The 20,392-nt window shown below is 38.6% G+C and overlaps 1 pseudogene; it reads right to left on the bottom strand.

Annotated features, from left to right (window-relative positions):
• LOC149142199 (lon protease homolog, mitochondrial-like) overlaps positions 1-20,392 on the bottom strand; it is a 195,005-nt pseudogene that overhangs the window by 17,314 nt on the left and 157,299 nt on the right.

Below are 20,392 nucleotides of genomic sequence, written 5' to 3'. Positions count from 1 at the left end.
CTATGTTATTTTTATTGATGATTTTTCTCGTAGATGTTGGATCTACTTTATGCAAAAGAAGGATCAGACCTTCTTGAGGTTTTGTGAGTTTAAAGCCTTGGCAGAGAAAGAATCTGGAAAGAAAGTAAAAGCCTTGCATAGCGACAATGGTGGAGAGTATGTTTCCCAGCAGTTTAAATACTTCTGTGCTACAGAAGGAATTAAAAGGGACCTGACGGCACCCCATAATCCACAATAGAATGGGGTGGCTGAAAGGAAGAACATATCTATTGTGGGAGCAGCTCGAGCGATGTTGCATGACCAAAGCCTACCACTTCATCTGTGGGCTGAGGCATGCAATACAATAGTGTATCTTTAGAATATAAGTCCTCATCATATCTTGGGGATGAAGACACCTATGGAGGCCTTTTCCAGGAAGTGACCAGATGTGAGTCACTTCTGCATCTTTGAATCATCAGTTTACTGTCATGTGACCAAAGATGCTCGGAAGGAGCTAGACCCAACAACTGAGTTGGGGATACTTGTGGGGCACACAGAAACACCCCAAAACTATCATGTGTAGATGAGGACCGTAGTGCGTAGGGATCTGAAGTTCGATGAGTAGAGAGCCATGCGAGTGTCACTTAAGAGGGAGCTCAGGTTGCATGGAGATGAGGAACTTTTAGTTCCAAAGGAGGAGGAGCCTCCTGATGATTTGGATCAACCAAATGCAGAGGATCCAGTAGTGGAGACCAACACTCCTGGAGAGTCTTCTAGAGATGGGTGAAAATGCTAGCGGGAAGATGACATATTGATGCTAGATGTGAGAGAGAATGTGGGGCAGCCATCCTCTCAGCGCAGACAAAGGAGATCTCCCGAGAGATACACTAGCTACATGGCCTTGGTTGGGGAGTGTGTAGCAACTGAACCTTCTTCTTTTAAGGAGATAGTGCAACGACTAGTCTGGTTTGATGCAATGGTAGAAGAGTATGATTCTATCATACAGAAAAATGTGTGGGATGTTGTCCCCAGACTTGGGGACAAGTCAGTGGTTAGTTCCCAATGGATTTACAAGGTAAAGTAGGCAGTTGATGGCAGTGTTGAGAAACAAAAGGCAAGGTTTGTTGCTCGAGGTTTCTCTCAGGTTGACAGGATTGACTACAATGAGACCTTTGCTCCCATAGCAATGTAATAATTTATCAGATTGATGCTAGCTCCATCAGCTCAGATGGGTTGGAAGATCCATCAGATGGATGTGAAGACCACGTTCCTCAATGGGAAGATTGAGGAAGAGGTATACATTGAGCAGCCTAAAGGAATTGAGACCTTCGATCACGAGTCACATGTCTGCTGACTCAAGCGAGTACTGTATGGGATGAAGCAAGCACCCCATGCTTGGTATACGAGGATCGACAACTATTTCACCGGATTGGGCTTCACCAAGAGTGAAGTAGATGCGATCCTTTACCACCTCATGGTAGAAGGTAAGCCATTGATTATTGTACTTTATGTCGATGATCTAATTTTGACAGGTGATGATCAGCTGATCAAATATTGCAAGGAGGACCTTGCAAGAAAGTTCGAGATGAAGGACTTGGGCCTCATGCACTACTTTCTAGGCATGGAAGTGTGGCAGAAAGATGGGGAAGTATTTGTGTCTCAAGGAAAGTATGCCAATGAGATATTCAGGTGGTTTCACATGGAGAAGTGCAAGCCCATGCAGACTCCTCTAGATGGGAACTGGATGTAGTAGCTACTACTGTTTATCGGCAGTTGGTGGGTTCAATTATGTATTTGGTGAACACACGACCCGACTTATGTTTTGCGGTGAACTAGCTGATTCAAGCTATGGTTCAGCCTACCAAGCTGTTTTGGAAGGCAACAAAGCATGTGCTGAGATATCTTAGAGGCACTACACAGTACAGATTGTGGTATAGACGGACAGAGGGAGTGAAGCTGTAGGGCTTCACGGATGCGGATTGGGCAGGTAGTCCATCAGATCAGAAGAGCACTTCTGGAGGAATCTTCAACCTTGGTTCAGCTGTAGTTTCCTGGTACAACAGGAAACAAAGATCAGTTGCACTTAGCTCAGTAGAGGCTAAATACATGGCTGCGAGTTAGGCAGCATGCGAGGCCATTTGGATGTGGAAGATTCTGGTGGGATTGTTTGGTTAGATGATGGATCCTATAGTGATATACTGTGATAATTAGAGTTGAATAAAAATTTCTGAGAATCCAATGTTTCATGACAGGTCCAAGCATATAGATATCCATTACCATCATCTATAGGACTATGGGGTCAAGAGGATCATGATGTTGCTCTATGTTTCGACCAAGGAACAAGATGTAGATATTTTGACTAAGGCATTGTCAAAATGCAAGTTTGAATTCCACATAGACATGATCGGGGTTACTGATAATCCCTTTTTTGTTGAGAGGGAGTGCTGAAAAGTGAAACAAGAAATGATAAAAATAGAAAATGTTAAAAATAGCACTGCTATAAATAGTGGTTCAGCCATTATGGATCTTAGAAACAATGGGTGAAAAGTGAAGGTGCTAAAAATAGCTTTTCTAAAAATATCATTTCGGGATCCCCTCTTATTTTAGTCAGTCCCTGGACTAAACATAGGAAGTAAAATTCGAATTTGATATTAACAATTGTTTGTAAATTGATTAATTAATTCATCTTGAGTTAATTAGTTAAGAAATAATGAACATGAAGTCTATGTGAGGACATGCAACAATTTCTCCTTTGACTGAGGGATTTATTCATCAGTTAAAGAGATAAGAATGAGTTGTAATATTGAGATGTAATCAGTTGACATAGTTTAACTGTGTCAAGTCTAGTTAGATTAATTTAATAGTTTGTTAAATTAATGACAGTTCAGTTAGTTAATGCCTGCATGCATGTAACTACTATATTTCAAATAACTGATTATTCACTCATGGATAACTCATGCATGTCAATTCAGTCAGAGACCCAGTTGAGATCAGATGAAGAGACAATGTACTATTAGTTGCAAGAATATTCCATTATGAATATTCCTTGCATGCAGAAGGAATATTATTCCTTAAGGATTGCATAGTTAGACCAGAGGTTACAGTGAGTGTGGTGAGGCCAATTCACACATGTGATATCATTGGACCCCAATCAAAACTGCACAAGAAAATAGGGGGCTTGGAGGGCTTGAGGAAGATATATTCTATGTCTATTGAGTCTGTGAGATATATTGTTTGATTATAGAGAGAGCAGGAAAGCTTGAGAGCCAATTTTTTTTGTAACTTGAACAAGATTTCCACTTGTATGATAATACAAAGTTGGGGTTTTAGGCTGGTGCTTTCCCAAGTGATATATCTTCTTTGTTATGGTTGATTACTTCTCATTCTTAGTTATATCTATTCTTGGTTGATGATGCTCATATCTGTTTAAGCTTCCGCAAAGTTTATGGTAGAAGTAGATCTATTATTATGCTTTAGGACATTTCATATAGCAGTTGATCTATAGGTGAAAATTCTACACTCCTAAAGTCAAGGTATTTGCATAACCTGTTTTTCACACAATAACATTTTAATCTAGGCATTCAAAGATTTCACGTACTTACCTCGCGGTATTTTGAAAAAGCATCGCTCCGCCTCGCTATAGCTAACTGAGGTGTCGACTGTGAATTCAGTCACAAATCCTCTTATGTTGCAACCTAGCTAATGATCGATAGCACGGGCAATCTTATCCTTAGACGCTTCCAATCTCTGTACTAGCTCTGGGGTCCACACAATAGGACCGTCAAGTTTCCACCTTCCTTGGCTATTTGCTAGCTTCGCGATCCATTCGTATAGCTTAATCAGAAAGGAGAAAAAAAATATTTCCTGTATTTCTGTATATAGGTACCTATCCAGTCACTATTACTTTGTCAATCATGGACTTCTGTTCTCCTGTGGCACGAATTCATGGATCTTCCTATCCAAACAGTCTCTGATCTCTTTCTTAGTTAGATTCTAGTGATACGACATCACACATCTCTTATGAAGATTTTGGTCCAGGCAACGAAACCATTTTTTAGCTTGAGGGGGCCTGACCCAGGTTCAACGTTAGTTAGCCAAACAAATCCCTAAACTATTGGACCTTTTGGCATTAGCCCATGGGGCACGGATGGAAGTCTCACCCGAAGAAGTATGGGGGGATGCTAGAACCAAGTTTCCGCACCCTGAGATTGTTGTGATGTCATTTTATTCCTTCTATTCCTGCATTCTCACAGGTCACTTAGTTCTAGGGCTCTGTCTACCTAATCCCTTATTCTTTCCCTCGACACATACGCGAGAGGGTACGACTAACCTTTGCGTAACCCTAACCTTAGATTTAGATACTTTTGCGCTACTAAGGCAACATATTTCTTAGATTGTCAAGTTACCTTAAGAATCTTACTTACCTTATTATATACTCACAGTTAGCACCGTGTAAATAGATATTCTTATATGCGTTTAGTTATCCAACATAATCATACACATTTGCATATCAAATAAGAATTATAAAGGAAATTCATACATAAAATGATAATATGCATTAATCAGAACAAAGACACAAAAATTGCAAAATACCTCTCTTGATTGATATCTTCCAAGTGATCAAAGACTCTATTCACCTTGTTCACACAACTACAGGGGTCCATGCACTCATTTGTGAACTTCCACCCTAGGCCTCTACGCACTCAGCTGCAGAGCCTCTACCTACTCTACGACCTGAAACTTAGACTTCTTACTTCAGAGCTATGACTATCTTATCTTGTGTATCTTTTTAAAACTACTTAGAGCTTAGCTCTTTTTATACAATCCCATGGTTCGCGGACCATGGGTAGATCTCTTATAGCCGACTTTACTTTACAAAACTAAGGGCGGACAACCCTTTATGACTCATGACACCTTCGCACTCTGCGACCACAAAATGTGGAGTCTTTACAAGTTTCTTACAAAATTTAACCAAAACATGGAATTTTAGCCCCAAAATTATCCTTTAGGGGATCCGGCTTCCAACATAATGTATAAGGCACTGTGATTGAACTTTTCATTGAGTCAAGAGTCAGTACCAGATATGAGCTTGTTGATACTTTTCTGACTTTAGAGAGAGTGTTAGTGTGAAATTTCTTAGAAGGTGTACCAAAAAAATTTCACTTGTCACTAGTGACAAGTAACCCTAACAACAAAATTTGGCTTCTTGTGCTTCATATCTACAATATTAAAATGAAAAAAACCTACACTAAAAAGATATATGTGATCCAAAATAGAAAACAACAATAGAATTCCAATGTAATAACCCAATATGGAAAGACTTTTAAATGAATAATAATATTTATTGATAACTCCTGGTGAAGGAGATCTACAAAAGGGTTTGGAAATCACCCTCTGTGGGATGAGTCCTTTGATTTCCTTAATGCTTCAGTGGTCAATTCTCTCTCTCTCAATATGTGAAAAACCCAAAACAATGTGTAGAACTCTTGAGGGAGCTCAAATGCAAGAAGACGATAATGATGATGATGATAATGATTATGGTGAGGAATGAATGGAAAACCCTCTTATTTATAACAAAGTATTGGTTTGGTTTCAAAAATGGAGAAAAATAAAATATTATTGACCAAATCAAGATCTAACTGTTAGGAATACTTTATTACATTTTTTGGAGAGGGAAAATATATTCGAAATGGTCAAATATCTTTATTTAGAAATAATTAACAAATAAAATGATTTATTAATTATTTCGTGAGGATTAAGAATGGTTTGAAATTGAAATAATTATTAAATAATTGTTTAACAATTATTCCAATAATATAATTAGGGAATAATAAATAAATAGTGATTTATTTAATTATTCCTAGGTGATTTAGTCAAATGTGACATGGAATAATTATAAAATAATGATTTAATAATTATTCCTAGAGAAAATTGAATAAATAATGATTTATTGAATTATTCTCATTGGGTTTTTAGAATTTAATTAGAGATAATTTAAGAAAAATGGTTTACTAAATGATTTCCTGTGGTGAAAGTAATTTTACTATGGTAAAATTAATCTTACATGGTGTATTTTGAAGTTAGAAATGGCCAAGTGATCAATTGTTAGGTGATAACAGATTGCCCCCAAACATACGAGCGTCAGGAGAAAATCGTATGAATGAAATACATTGTAATATATACTTCCACGAGACACCAAGGGGGGAGAGAGAGAGAGAGAGAGAGAGAGAGAGAGAGAGAGTTGAAGCAATGCAAGGAAGGATGAAGGAATGGAGAGGGCGAGACCTACTAAAGTGATATAAGTATCCTTTTATGTTGGAGTATATGATCTCAAATGAGGTAGGGGAGTTATACCCATACCCGCTAAGATAATTGAGTACAAATAATAGTGGTAAGCCGAGCAATGTGGGACTGAGCTACAAAGTACATGATACATGATACGCTGGCACCAATGGGCCATAAAATAATACAATGGATCCCATATACATAATGTGCCTGGAAAAACAGAGGCCAAGACTGTATACGATAACATCTGAGTACATGAGACATAATTCCCCTCAAGCTAACATGGTGAGGGGGGATCACAACCAAAGAAGCTCTGCTGAATAGGAAAAGGATCTCAAGATATAAATTGGTCATCTCAAGGAGAAATGCATGTTGTGGGCACGATAAACAGCTAAAACCAAACCCATCAATTCTATGGAACTGCAATTGAGGCTTGATCAATATTTGTGGAAATTTGGGCATGTGGGGAGATACCTGAAGGGCCACCCCCTCATGAGGTTTGGAACATCTCACACACACCCGAGAATCACTGGTACAATCGTCTAGATGACCAGAACATCAAGAGTACAATTCTCAATGATGAGATAATGAGCTGACATGGAGCACGTTAGAAACAATCAAGTCAATGGAAAATGATAATTCCCTTTGCTTGATCTGAGGCACTGAACAAAGATGAAGGTTGGAACCAATGTACACTGCCCTTTAGGCCACACTTTTGGAATAAATTGGTTGAAGTCAACAAAAGAGGGTCTGCTAGAGTTAAGATAATGAGGAATCCTTAACAAAGGCACAAGGTATCATAGTAAAGTAACTGATGGACTAGAACCAGGGATTTTGATGAAAGGAAACAAGATGAATGGAAGACCGGTGAATTCCCTTGTCAGAACATAATATGCATGGTTGACCTGGGAGCGATTGACTTGATTCCAAAGGGGATGGTCAATTAATCAAAATGGGGCTTTTCAAAGACGAAGTAGTGTATCTGGAGGCTAAATGTGAGCATGATGGGATGAATGTAATACAAATATGTAAGGAACGTTGTAACTATACTCAATGGGACTCAAAATAGACTCCATAAATGCAAAGGTGACTTATCATTGATGTTATGAAGAAGGGTGACTCAATGATGCTGCCACATGGGGGAGGATCGGAGGGGACCACAAAAACATGAGTGAATAATGTTTAATCATGATGAAAATCAACACATGATTTAACTATTGCACAGGTAAAGTAGTACCATAGTACGGGTGGCTTGAATGAAGAAATTTGATTTTAATAGGCAATAAAGTGAGACCTCCTGGAAAAAATGGCTTCCTGGTTGTTACAAATCCATTTGGGCATGTCACTTCCATCATTTAGATCATTAATTTTAGGGCTCATCAAACCCTAATTCAGTTGCTACATGCCCTAGACAAGTCATCACTTTGAATGCCTCCTTCCCTGAGAATTTCTTAGCTTGATTCCCTCCAGAAATGCCTCCTTGAGGGACCAGTGCAGTCTTCGTTAGGGGTAAGTGCACTTTAGTGTAGGTAGGCCCATGTCATGCTGCATTTCAGAGCACCTAGGCCCACTTTGACCTGCGTTGGGCGAGATTGATTGAAATCCTCATAGGGTTATGGGAATATTCTTATCTTCTGGAGCCTTATAGAAGATTCCCACACTTATCGTCTCCTATGAGCTTGAAATTGGATAGGGAATGAGTTAAGTAACCTCCTATCATCTCATCCCTTCCTCCATGGAAACTAACTCTAAGTTTGGAAGGCCATTCAATACCCTCATTTATGACCAAACCTCCTCCATTTTCCTATAAATTGAGCACTCATCTAAGTGATCAGCGGTTGGACTTTGAGAATTTGTATGGAGATACTGTTGGTGTAAGGTTTGAGATTGTAAGAAAGTATTGTTATGCTTCCAGAGTGTTGTGCTTTTGATGTGATGTTGTTTGGAACCCAAGCTAGAAGAGTGACAATGGATTGGGTTTCATGGTTGTAATTCTTCCTTCTACTTAATAAAGTTTTTTTTACCTTTTCCCATATTCTTGTCTTTTTTTTTATGATTATATGTGTAAATGATTTCGAGTCCATTTGCTTACAGTAGATAGGTATCTTTCTTTGATTGGTTTTTATCCTCTGTTTATGATTGTAGGTACTTGTCGAGTGGATTAAGTTCGAGAAGGAGTGACAAGAGCCAAACAAAGGAGACAAAGGGAAAGCAAAAGATAACAAGTAGGTCCCTTGTCTTATCTTCTATAGAAAAAGGACAAACACTTTAAATCTATTGTTCTAGGTGTAGCTACCCACCTAGGGAAATTGTATTTATCTGTAGATGCAAAATTCCACATAACAAATTGGTGACTCTGCTAGGGAATGATCATCATTCTGGGTATTTTACCTTCATCCTAGTAAACCCTAGTAAACTTTACTTGCTTCCATTGATCTTGTTTCAGTCTTTTTGAAGTTTGTTTTGGTAAACATTGTGCTTGAAAGCCCCTAAGATGGCCTCTCTGGTACCAACACAGGTTTCGTCAAGAGACAAAGTGTTGCAGAGAACCCTTGGCTTCAGGACAGTGTTCTGAAGCACATTGTCTCCCATTCAGGGCTGTCGTGATCCCCCTTAGGTCAAAAATCTCATCTTTGACTTGATTTTTCCCAAATTTTCTTCTATTTGTGCTTGCTTAATGTTCAATGATTGTTGTACTTTTGAAATCAATTTGTGTTTCCTTTGCTAGCCCTACTTTGGCCTTGATTGTTCAACGTTTCTTAAATGATTACTTTATCACTATCAATTCATTATCAAAGTTAGTTTATAGTTGATTACTCTTTGTTCAAAAGAAAGTGTCATAAAAATCTTAATTTCTTTTGAAAAGGAACTCTCGTAAAGTCCTTGTTCCTGCAAAAGGATTGATTGATTGTATGTGCATTAGTTTCCTTTTATTCATCTCAACATTAAGGGAATTGAAAAGAAAAACTTGCATCGTGCATTGAAAAAGTTTGTGTGTGCTCATAGGAATAGTTTAGGGAAATTGCATTAGATGTGGTCTTTGTTCTTTGATTAAAAGAATCTGATTGCTCTATCCCTACTAGCTAAGATTTTCATTGTTCAAATTGAATGAAAAGGATGCTTATCATATTAGTTGCATTCTAGGAGTTTCAAGGACATCACATGGTGAACCTTGAAAGGAAAATTCCTAATCAAGATCAACTTAAAATTAACCTCTATTAACCTAATGGAGCATTGTCACCTAATGTGAAACATTTAGAGGTTCTAGACTAGAGACGTGTTTCGGCGACGTAAAACATAACAGTTGTCACTAACTTGTCTGTAGTACATTCCAAGTGTGATATCTCATTCCACGTACATGAGTATATTGTAGCTTGTCAACGTACCTTTGGGTATATAGGGCGATGTTCCAGTACGTAAAGTATAAGGGAATGCTCTCACTGTGTAGTTTCGCATTAGACAACACTAATATGGATTGGGCCTCCACATAATTTCAGGTATATATGGGAGGACAACACTAGGTTTCTATCCATCCTTAGGTAACCGAGTCAGCCACCTTGTACACTGTGATACACCGAACACCTCATTTGGGGAGATTTCCTGGCCTTACTTCTCGGTTTGCCGGGAGGTATTCTGTAGTTCACAGTGGCTTGGTAAACCTTTTTCCTAGCTTACCCCTTTTTTTTATTTCTTTTTTGTAATAAAATAAATCAGCAATCATGGAGGAACATCAACCCTTACCCTAGCATTCATGGAGGATAGCGAGTAAACCACCTTTACCACTTGAAGCTACACCTATATGGTAAAAGTGGTCTCATTTCACTGAATCCAGTACTTCGCAAACTTCTGATTCTTCATCTGAATTACCAGAAACACCTATACTGGTATGTACTATGACCCCACTCACTCCTACACTCACTGGTACATCTGTTACTGAAGTGGAATCTCCAAAATTACCTGTGGAAACTAGAACTGAGTCTAGTGAAATGGTAACCCAAGTTGTTCAACCAAAAGTTGATCCTGGACCTATCACTATTCAATCAGAAGTTACTTCTGAACTAGAAGTTGTTCAAGAAGCCCAACCTGAACCTTTTCTTTTACCAAAACCCTTGGATCTAGAGGTTGAACAATCAGAAGTTGTTACCATACTAGAATAAGATTGACCAATACATCCTCCGACATCCGTAATTGTTGAGACTTCCTCTTTTCCTTAGGAACAAATACCGGAAATCTATTACGGACCTGACGGTGAAATTCTTCCACCTGGTTTGATTTCGATAGAAGAGGAACCTGAGGTAGAAACATCTAGAACTCATTGCATTTTCGAACCGGACTTTATCATTATCCTCATACTCCTCATTTTACTGCTCCTTTTAATCTTGATTACTTTTAGACACCCGTTGATTCGTTAGGAAATTTATTTGGACAATTGGCTATGGAAGAGTCAACATCCTAGACCATACCATCTGTTACAACTATAGCAAAATATTCTATCACAACCTCTTTGATGTTTACTACGACACCTGAGTCACACTTGTATGGTGTTCCATCCGTCCCATCGGGTTACCAATCTTTATCTGGAACTCACTCAGGTGTTCTTCATTAACGAATACTGAACAGCTAGACCCATCAAGTCAATATCAAGTTGGTTCATTTGGTTACCATCTTATGTATCCGCTTTACACTAGACTACCCCCATATGGAGAACAATATGAACAATCTCCTTATCCTCCATTTTCTGGGGAAAACCATATGTCGGTATGTCGTCATCTTTAGGTCAGCCTGGAATGATTGTCTGTTAGTGGTAGCCAAAAATTCCCATTCAACCTAGGCTTGTGTATCCATCACAACCTACGGAATCTTTCTCATCCATACCTACAACGCCTGTTGTTACAACTTTACCACAGTCACAAGCTCAGATTGTTGTATCGAAATGAGTACTTCCTGTATCTCGTCACTACAGATACAACCATTGGAATGGTTTTATTCCAAGAACAAGATGGGATTGAACATTCAATATATTATTTGAGCCACAATCTCAATGATACATAAGTTAAGTATTCTTATGTCAAAAACTTATCTCTGGTTGTTGTTCAAGATGTACAGAGATTTCGCCACTATATCCTGCTCCAAAAGACCACTGTCATTTCAGATTGCAACCCTATGACATATATTTTTTCACATCAATTGGTGGGGGGAAGATACTCAAAATGGATTGTCATTTTGCAGGAATTTGACTTGGAATTCATCAAATCCAAATCAAAGAAATCTCTGGTTTTCGTCGAGCTTCTTTGTGACCTTCCCTCAAATACCATTGATTCAACATCAGAACCATCAATTCTAGAAGAGTCTCTATTCTTGATTTCGTCATCTGACCTGTGGTATGGAAATATACTGATTTATCTCTAGACCCAAACTTTTTGGCCTGGTACCTCTCACTCACAACAACGATGTATCTGATACCAAGCCAAATATTATCTGATCGATGGCAACACTCTTTCCCATCGTGGTATCGATACAATTTTATGAAGGTGCCTCACTCATGAGGAAGCCAAGAAATTTTTGAATGATTTCCATTCAGGTGCTTGTGGTGGACACTTATCTGGTTATGCTACTGCACAGAGAATTCTCTGTGTTGGTTTGTTTTGGCCTATCATATTCAAAGGTTGCATTATTTCCATCAAAAGCTATCATGCATGCTAGATCTATGATCGTAAATCTAGATTACCACCTGCACCATTGCATCCTATCGTCGTTGTTGGACCATTCACCAAATGGGGCATTAACGTCATGACATCTAACCCTACCTTGGTCGGGGGGCATGGGTACATTATAGTCGTCGTTGACTATTTCACAAAATGGGCTAAGGTGATGCCTACATTAAACAACAATGGCAAGACAGCTGCACTTTTCTTTTTCAACCACATGGTTGCCCAATTTGGTGTACCACAGGCTATAGTTACAGATCATGGGTTGCGTTTTTGCAATCACATGATGACTAAGTTAATTGCCAAGTTAGGACTATAACATGATAGTTCTATTCCTTATTATCCGCAAGTTAATGGACAAGTTGAGGCCATCAACAAAGTCTTAAAGCGAATGCTTCAAATAATGATAGGGGTTCATAAATGAAATTGGCATTTAATCCTATACTCTACTTTGTGAGCATATCAAACCTCAGTAAGGAATGCAACTAGATTCACACCTTTCAATTGGTGTATGGTCTTGAGGCAATCTTTCTGGTACAATGTGAAATTTCATCTCTTAAACTTGTGATTGACCTATTACCTAGCACTTCTGATGAAGAAGCGCATTTCTTATAACTCATCCATCTGGATGAAACCCATCGTGAAGCTGCATTGGCTAACAAAGCACATAAGAAATGAATCAAGGCACAATATGATAGAAATGTCAAGCCTTGCATTTTCTCAAAAGGAGACCTGGTATTTCTTTATGATCATGAAGTTGATAAACTAGGAGCAAAAAAAATTGAACCACTATGGATGGGCCCTTATATTGTCAAGCATGTTTTTGCAAAATGTGCTTATGAGTTGGTATATTATGATGGAATTCCATTTTCGCAGCCCCGAAACAGGTTATACCTCAAACATTACTATGCTTAATTGAGTGTAGTAAAATCATTGTATATATGCTTTAATTGCATGTGTGTGTGTCAGTGTGTCTTTTAGAATTTTTATGTGGTTAAGTAATCCTCTTTGCATTTGTTACAGATGTTAGAATATTTGGAACCATTTGTTAGTTACGCCGATGGTGCTAGTCGTAGTATGTAGAACCTATCTTCTGTAGCATGGTCCATTTTCACTCCAAGTGGTGAGTTAGTGAGTTTTCAAGGGATTTGTATCATTCATTATATGAACAATATCACTAAGTATAGCACATTGATCGAAATTCTCTCTAATGCCATTTCACTTGGAATTCGCCAAATAATCATTAGGTTGAACTCACAACTCGTCGTACTACAACTAACAAATGTTTATACCATCTGAAACCCAACAATTCTTTGTATATTCCTTAGAGTTCATATTTTGGAAAGACATTTTGAGTACATTCAATATCAACATATTTCCATAAACTTTAACACATTAGTTGATTCACTAGCGAACTATGTGTTAAACAGACATTTGCGACACATGTAAAAGTAAATTTTCAATTCACATCATTAGTTGAATAGGATTGCACATAACCATATATAAAACTATAAAAGTAAAAAATAGATAGATGTTTTAATTTTTTACAAAATTTGTGTCCAAGACATGTTTCGTCATCTGACCTAAAAACTAAATTGCATACAAAAATTATCCTGAGTAGACCTAGTGATGCCCATGATAACAGGTCACAACCTAAGCTACCATGTGCAATAGTCGCATCCAAAGGCCAAGAACCCCAATAGTATGGCACTACAGCCTCATAGGTAACTCCTCGATCTAGATATTTGGAATACTGAGGGTTAACCCCTCTACATGACCCTACAACTCTGCCAGTGTCTCGGTCAAATCTAAATACTGGAGAACTTCTCTCCTAACATTTCTCCACGTTCGTCCACCTACCTCCTGTTGATGTCACATAGGTCGAACAGTACCAACTTTTTTATGCATGAGAAGGATTTTAGTTTAGTTTTGGAAACATCAAAAACACAAAAACATGTAAAAACTTAAAAAATAAAAACATTTGGTCAAAAAACAATTTACCTATAGCACCCCATTAAGCGCCCACTGGTAAACTCAACTCTATATCTCCATGAAAATCCATCCCTGCTTATGGATTCTCCTCAATGACAATGTGGAGTCGATCAAGCCAACTTAAGAATGCAGTAGAAAATGTAATCGATGACTGACCAACATGTCTAGGCATCAATTCGACCCACCTCTACATCCGTGGATCTCTGGGACCAGCTACACCCAGTGTTACATGCTGAGGTTGCATCAATGGAATTCTCCCTAAGGTAAATGTGATTAAGAGTGATCCATAGCTAAAAGTATTTTTCTTACCACTCTTTACCTTTGTCAACTGCTCTTTCAGTTAAGAACATATGGCCTCACACTAGTTGAATAAAGTTGGCTCAAGACACTCAAGTCCATACTACATGTAAGATCTATTTGCCAGATGAAGTGTCACACTTCCTACCAACTTTGCGACAGTGAATAGGATTTTTATCAAAGGAAAATCACGAATATATTTGATGATTATCTTTCCGTCTTTTCTAGGTTTTGCACCTAACCGGTGGAATTTTCGAACATCGTCCCTCACTGGTTCACCCCCATGGGATGAAATTGAAAGAGAAATGGGGGCAACATGTCTCGAAAACCCTTTAAGAAAGTAAACATCATCAATCATAATAGGGATGACCTTGTCCCTTATGTGAAAATCCTGATCCATTGGATCCCATGCATGAACTGGGAACTACAATAGTTCTGATTGTTGCCTCATCCCAGACAGCCTGAAGTATTTGAGCAACCCACAGTTTCTGAGGGCCTCAACAATACTCGGATCATTTAGGACAACCATGTCTTGTTCTTAATTCTCTCTTTCTCGCCAAGTAATAGACACTCTGATCCTATGAAATCTTGAAATCAAACCATAAGCTTAGTTAGGATCGATTTCATGCAAAAAACTGGTGAAATTTTGGGCTGAACAAGTGAAACAGGTTTGTGAAACTCGCCCAGCGTAGCCCAGGAAAGGAGGCAGTGTGTTGCAGAGCAGCTACCATATTGTTTGGGTGCTCTACAATGAAGTTTTCGACATGGAAGGTTGCGTTGATCCCAGGGAAAAATATTCTAACCCTAGGGGCCCTAAAAACTTGCATGAAACTGTAAAAGGATGACATGAAAAGAAAGAGGAGGGGTAGATCTCCTACCTAGTCTAGACAGCACAAGAAATGATCCACAAAATCTCTCACAATCAACTGCTAAATATCGAGGTAAAAAACAAGTTCAGAGCACAAATTGAATGGTAAATATCAAATGGTGAAAATGACATGGCAAATTCTTGTTTTATGTTTATTTCATGATCATTGAATGAGTAAACTTTAGTATTTACCTATTTTTACCAATGAAATAGGTATGTTTAATCCATTTAGTGTTGCTTTGAATAGATTTACAACTGACTTAAAGAATTTTACATGCACGATTGTGAATTGTACTTTGACCACATAGCATACTTTTATCTCTTTTTCGAGCTCTGTTAAACATCAAAAAAGGAACCCCCTTGGAGTCCTCTTTAAGCTCTTTACAGACTCTCAAAATATGAAAAGATTGTCAAGCGCTTGTCCTTTTCAGCTTGTTAATGGATTGGAAATGACATCTACTCAGTACAAGTTTAACCCTTTTCCGTATTGAGATAGATTATTTACGAAAAAGGAATACGTTGATCAAACATGGTCAATAGGTTCTCCCTTGTATTGTTTTACACTTTTCCAGACTTGAGAGACAAACTTATGAAAAAGAACTTGTGGAGTTTTCTTTTTGTCCCTTTTAAAACTCTTTAAACATGAAAAGGACCAATTTATCATTGTCGTTAAACTCATTAAAACATCAAATAGCGACAAACTTGTACATCATAACAAGACCGAGTTTCACCTTCGCTAGACTCGTTAGAACATCACATAGAGATGGAATCACCTGAAGGGTGGAATTATACAACAAGCATATGTTATCCTCCTCAAACTTGATAAAAATAAAGAGGTAGTGGTTAGCAATGACTGGGGAAAGTGGGAAAAGTGGTAAACCACTTTATGAAAGCAGGTTTCTCTTGAACATGACACTTTCACTTCATCACTGTGACTATTTGGGCTGGGTAATCTACTTAATGGTCATCATACCTTGGTCTATCATACCATCCATTACTTTGGTTTTGGGTCAATGTTGCCAATCCATTCAATGTCACCGACATGTTCAAGAGAAGTCACTCAATTAAAATTCATCCTTTGCAATACTCAAAAACCTTGATTTTCATGACTGCCATTCCTAAATATTGTGTCGTCAGTCACATTCTGTCTCTAAAAATCATTACACTCATTTCATGTCACTAATGTGGGATACAACAAGGCCCTCTTGCGACGAGTTGCTTCTTGTCGACATCAGCTCATTATCCAAGCAGTTGGGTTAGAAACACCCTTCCAATACCTTGAGGCTTGCATACATCAATGGCAAGTTTCTCGCTTACGATGATAGGTTGACGTCACTGGAATTCAACCGAAAGACTTTGTATGGTGTTCGACATCAAAACATCCTTTCACATCATGTAGAATGTACTGCAGTACCTTGGGGATCATTATCATTATCAGTGATTTCTCTCGCATATGTTACCAGCTTACATCATTGGCTGGTAATCAGATGGTGTCTTCCCATGTTAAACATCAGATCATATATTCACATGGTTAGAATCGTACTTGAGAAAATGATTGAACAAGATAGAAGACCCCAGATCTAGTTTCATCCATCTGGGATGTGATTTCAAGATAGTACTAAATCATCTGTATGATGGCTTTACACTTATGGTCATCCCATCATGGGTCTATATCTGTAGACAACTATCTATGTACTTCTAATGAAAGTTTATATGTTGAGAATGGTTATGCCTTCCCTCAGCAATTCATGAAAAAATCAAAATATCATGATATTATGTATTGTAATTGATGCAGGTCACCATCTGCTTCGGAACCTCCTCATCACATCGTAAAGAATATCACTCGACATTAACATTTTTGACTTCATGCTTTAGTGGGTAGCTGTTACACATCCATTTGGGCACATCGCTCCCATCATTCACATCGGTACTTTTTGGGCTCATCAAATCCTAATTCAGTTGATACATGCCCTAGACAAGTCATCACTTTGAATGCCTCCTTCCTTGAGAATTTCTTGGCCTCAATCCCTCCAGGAATTCCTCCTCGAGGAACCAGCACAGCCTTGGTCAGTGGTAAGTGCGCTTCAGTGTAGGTAGGCCCATGTTAGGGTTCATTTCAAAGCACCTAGGCCCACTTTGACCTGCGTTGAGCAAGATTGAGTGAAATCCTCATAGGGTTTTGGGAATATTCTTATCTTCTGGAGCCTTCTAGAAGATTCCCACACTTATCATCTCATATGAGATCGAAATTGGATAGGGAATGAGTTAAGTAATTTCCTACCCTCGCATCCCTTACTCCATGGAAACTAACTCTAAGTTTGGAAGGCCATTCAATACCCTCATTTATGACCAAACCTCCTCCATTTTCCTATAAATTGAGCACACATCTAAGTGATTAGGGGCTGGACTTTGAGAATTTGTAAGGGGATACTGTTGGTTTGAGGTTTGAGATTGTAAGAAAGTATTGTTATGCTGCCAAAGTGTTGTTCTTTTGATGTGATGTTGTTTGGAACCCAAGCTGGAAGAGTGACAATGGATCGGACTTCATGGTTGTAATTATTCCTTCTAATTAATAAAGTTGTTTACACCTTTTCCCATATTCTTGTCTTTATGTACGATGATTATATGTGTAAATGATTTCAATTCCATTTTCGTATAGTAGATAGATCTCTTTATTTGATTTTTTTTTGTCCTCTGTTTATGACTGCAGGTACTTGTCGAGTGGATTAAGTTCGAGAAGGAGTGACGAGAGCCAAACAAAGGAGACAAAGGGAAATCAAAAGATAACGAGTAGGTCCCTTGTCTTATTTATCTTCTATAGAAAAAGGATAAACACTTTAAAGTTGTTGTTCTAGGTGCAGCTGCCGACCTAGGGAAATTGTATTTATCCATAGATGAAAAATTCCACATAACACCGGTGAAGTGTCAAATTAACAGAAAAGGGAGACCCAATAGAGAACTCTATGAGATATTTCCAACAATGTTGATGGTTGGTCAAACTGAGTTATGGTTTGGTCACAATGAGTGAATAAAAAACTAGGGTTTTTATTATAAAAATGGCTTCTTGCCCCCAAATCCAATTATGTTGGAGAATTTGGAGAGGATGAGAAGGCCTTAGATCTTGTGGAGATTGTAGCAAACAAACCAATTGTTAGAATCATGATCTGCAAGTTGGAGGTAGGTGGCCTAACCTTACTCATCAATTTTGGTGGATTAGATTTTCATATTAGGTTTATAGCTCATTGGGGGAAACCCCTTCTCTTCCTCATGGTCGCAACACACTTTTTGGACCCTGTTTTGTAGTCTAGAACATAGAAATTGGGCCAATAAATGTGTCTAGCACATTTTTGAGGGAAAACATTGCTAGCTGAAAGGAAAAGTAGGATGAGGGGTCTCTGTTGGGATGAAGATTTTGAGCCAATGATGTGTGCATTTGACTCTGAACTAGAAAACATAATCATATGATGTAGGTATGGAAGAGCTAAAGGTGTCATGGTGAGAACGGGGTTTGGAAACTCTTCGTTCTGAGATTTAGGGACACCATGCAGTGAGAGGGGTTTTGGCACGGTATGAGGTGATGAATTTTTTGGAGAACCCATTGATGAGGGTTTTGAGCCCCTACTGTCAAGAATTGTGAGCTATTGGGACCCAGATCAGGAGGCCTTTGTAGTACAGGGACACAGGATCAAGATCACTATCTAGGACATATACTTTTTGACAGCATTTCCCCCCTTGGGGGTGGTAGGGGAGATACATCCAATGCTACCTCGTGGGATGATCATTGCAGACCTGGTGTTCATGCAAAGGGCACAACCATCTAGATCAACGACTTAGAGAGTCTCGAGACATAGGCTACAAACAAAGAAGTGTTGTAGATCTTGGATAGTCATGCCTTTTATTACATCAATGGGTGGAAGATGATGCTTGTGGAGCGTGTATTGGGAGGGACTACTATGGGTGGGCCCAGACGATGCTATCATTGTTGAAATGAAAATTGACACTATGCAGGCAGAAAACCAATGATAATTTTTAATTTGGGATAGTTGTGTGTTCATTCTTCTTTGAAAAGATCCCGACCATCCAAGCACATGTACAAATCTGTGATGGGGGGCCACAGGAGCCTAGGATGTGCCATTGGGGGAAGCTACTATGATGAGGTGGAGGAGGGGGAGTCGAGCGGGTGTTCTAACCTTAGTTTTTTGCACATTGGGACTAGATGCCAATGTACATAGATCACTATCTACATAGTGGAATGAAATGTCTGGGGGATCCCAACTTACCACTTCCTCTAGGATGATCATTGGGTCCAGATGGTAAGTGAAAGTTGCTATATATTTTATGAATTTAAACTTGAGGAAATATGTGTATGTGGTACTGATTTCTAAACTTATGGTATGTAGATATAGCACCTGCGAAGCCGATAGGATATATAGGATGAGCCGCAATGCCTGGGGCTATAGATTAGGGTGGTTCAACATCACAACAGAGATCAAGTGGTGATGCTATACTGGAGGATCTCTGCCATAGGTTCAACATGCTACTGACTATGGTGACAGAGCATGAATTGCATGAGTTTTGGTCTTCCCTCAGAATGGTGAGGTATCACGAGGCACATATCTATGGCCAATCAGGCAGTTCAAGAATTATAGTATAGTGGGATGGACTCATTAGCTCGAGATCCTCTAGATGATAATGATTAGTCATAGGGACATGTGGGTCCCCATTTTTGTTTTGTTGTAACATGCAATGAGCATGTCAGATGTAATTAGAGTAGTGGACTCCAAACACTATATGTTGGATATTATGATACATAATATGGTTATGAACCTTTTGTGATGATTGTGGTTCACCATTTGTTTATAATATGGATGTCTTCTTGTATATGAATGTGACTAATGCCAATCTAGAATTTTATTTTCAATGGTATCTACATAGTGATTTTGGGCTCTAGGAACGTGACTAAATGTAATAGATTTAAATTCATGTTCAAAAATCTTAACTCGTAGATATTTTCTAAATAGGACAGGATTACACACATGATAAACGTCATTCAATTGCATGAAATGTAGTAAGGAATCAAGACAAACATAAAGGTGAAGGATGTGATGATCAAGGGCATTGACAAAAAAACCCATCACAACATCATATTCGACATGGTTATTGGTGGTAGATCCAATGTAGATGCCATTGGAGTGGACTAACGAATGCAAGGGGGTAAAATTGGCCCAAGTTGTTGAGGCTAGATTCCTTGAGAAGCGACTTG

The sequence above is a fragment of the Pinus tabuliformis genome, chromosome X (genome assembly GCF_031772625.1).
Source record: "Pinus tabuliformis cultivar Carrire ecotype Pingquan chromosome X, CPIR1, whole genome shotgun sequence".
Taxonomy (NCBI): domain Eukaryota; kingdom Viridiplantae; phylum Streptophyta; class Pinopsida; order Pinales; family Pinaceae; genus Pinus; species Pinus tabuliformis.
This window is presented reverse-complemented; position numbering and strand designations above follow the sequence as displayed.